The sequence below is a fragment of the Hetaerina americana genome, unplaced genomic scaffold (assembly GCF_022747635.1).
Source record: "Hetaerina americana unplaced genomic scaffold, ioHetAmer1.1.p SCAF_9, whole genome shotgun sequence".
Lineage (NCBI taxonomy): Eukaryota > Metazoa > Arthropoda > Insecta > Odonata > Calopterygidae > Hetaerina > Hetaerina americana.
The window spans coordinates 19,729,589-19,731,582 of record NW_027287538.1 but is presented as its reverse complement, the minus strand read 5'-3'; the positions used below and the strand labels follow the sequence as shown (position 1 = coordinate 19,731,582).

At 42.8% G+C, this 1,994-nt stretch overlaps 1 non-coding gene across 1 annotated transcript; it reads right to left on the bottom strand.

The window, feature by feature from the left end:
* Positions 1-1,618: 1,618 nt before the first annotated feature.
* Positions 1,619-1,691, bottom strand: TRNAV-UAC (transfer RNA valine (anticodon UAC)). Its single transcript has one exon. It is a non-coding gene; the product is annotated as a tRNA-Val (tRNA).
* Between the last annotated feature and the right edge of the window lie 303 nt (positions 1,692-1,994).

Sequence of the window (1,994 nt, the reverse complement as noted above, 5' to 3'; positions counted from 1 at the left end):
CTTACGGGGAGTCAGCCATGTCCAGAAACATGATCTTTCGGTGGCACAAGATGTTCGCGGAGGGCAGAGAAGAGGTCGACGACGAACCACGGCCTGGACGCCCATCAACGACACTCACCGACGAAAATGTGCGAAAAGTTCGCGATGTACTGAACTCTGATCGTCGTCTTAGTGTTCGGATGATAGCAGAGCAGTGTAATGTGCCAAAAACAATAGTGCACGAGATTATTAGGGATCAAAAACATCTGGCGGCTGCATCACGACAATGCGCCGTCTCACACCGCGCTTGTCGTGTCGGACCTCTTGGCCAAGCACGGCGTGGCAACGCTGCCGCACCCGCCCTACAGCCCGGACTTGGCACCACCGGACTTCTTTCTGTTCCCGAAGATAAAGAGGAGTTTGAAAGGAACGCGATACGGGACTTTGGACGCCGTCAAAGAGGCCGTGACGACGTGTCTTCGAGAGGTTCCCGATGATGCCTTCGCTGGAGCGTTCCAGGAATGGGAACGCCGGTGGAACAAGTGTATCGACTCACAAGGGTCCTATTTTGAGGAATATTAGCTTAAGATATGTAAAAGTGTAATACATTTTTTTTCCTGAGCTCAGTACACTTATTTTCCGGACGAACCCTGTATTTGTTAGATGATACTACATGTATTTGCATGCGTGTAGGATGATATGATTTTTGTATGAATGTATATACGCCACTGTGGGTAAAAAGTATGTTTTTAAAACTATTCGCCTATGTGTTAATTTTGCATGTGATTTTGCTCCTTTTTACGGGTGACCTAACACCCCCCACCACACGCCCTTGCCGGGTAAGGGATAATGAAGGGATAATGAGTACTAACAATCAAAGACTAGTCAGCAATGTTATTAATTGAACCAAGAGGGATTCAAGAGAGACGGAAATAATACATTAAGGAATTATCTGATGGATACAGCCACCAAACGTAGGTAAAGAAAGCTTACTAGGCCCAAAAACAGTTGATGGTGAGATAAAAAAATGGAGTTTTAATCAAATAAGGTCGTGTGAGTGAACAACAGTCCGAAGGAACTACTGGAAGGTTTAAAAAACGTGTGGGAATAAGAGTTTTTATGAACTAATTCGTAGTATTTACGTGGGAGGAATTTTGCCGGAAGATTTCGACAGATCACCATGTCATGTCTTATCAAAAAAAAACCAAAATATGAAAAGAGGAGATTGTGGGAGAAGAAGATAAAGAATATTGATTGGCAATGAGATGTTGAAGACAGTGATAGAAGGGACAATGTTAGGCAAACAAGGAAGGGGCAAGAATAGTAAAGGCATGCTTGGACGGAATGAAGGGAGGAAGTATGTATGTGAAATTGAAGTAGTAATTTTTTAGCATCAGGTTGTGTTTCGATAGAAGAGGCACGTTACGTTGGTCAGTCTGCATCCATTCAAAACGTTGCGGGGTAGACTAGCCAATGAAAATAGTACCTTTTTACGCAACATGTTGAAAAATACATCATATTTGACGGTTTTCTGGAAAGACAGCCAATGAAATTTTTCCAGGGTAAAATTAATCAATTTTAGGGGATCATCAAAGGTGGCAATATTGAAAAATCGTACGGTGGATAATGAAAAAAATATTGTTTCCGCCCAGGATCGAACTGAGGACCTTCCGCGTGTAAGGCGGATGTGATAACCACTACACCACGGAAACAGTTACCTAATATATTTGCACATTAAGAATGTATGGAAGGAATTCAAGCGAGTTGTTTCCGTAGTTCGTGGTTTCCTACAATTATAATCCACACCCGTTGGGTGCTGCTGGACCTTCCGGAAACTTCACCCGAAATGATACCCGAGTGTCCTTGTCATCGTTTGGGCATTCTCTTGTCGAATTTACCATGTCTATTTTAGCAGTGCCTCAAGCACGATTACAATAAAATTTATGTGAGCTATTTAATAACACGAACTTCCTTCCGCATTTAATGAAATGAATGCCATTCGCTAAATTTCTTGG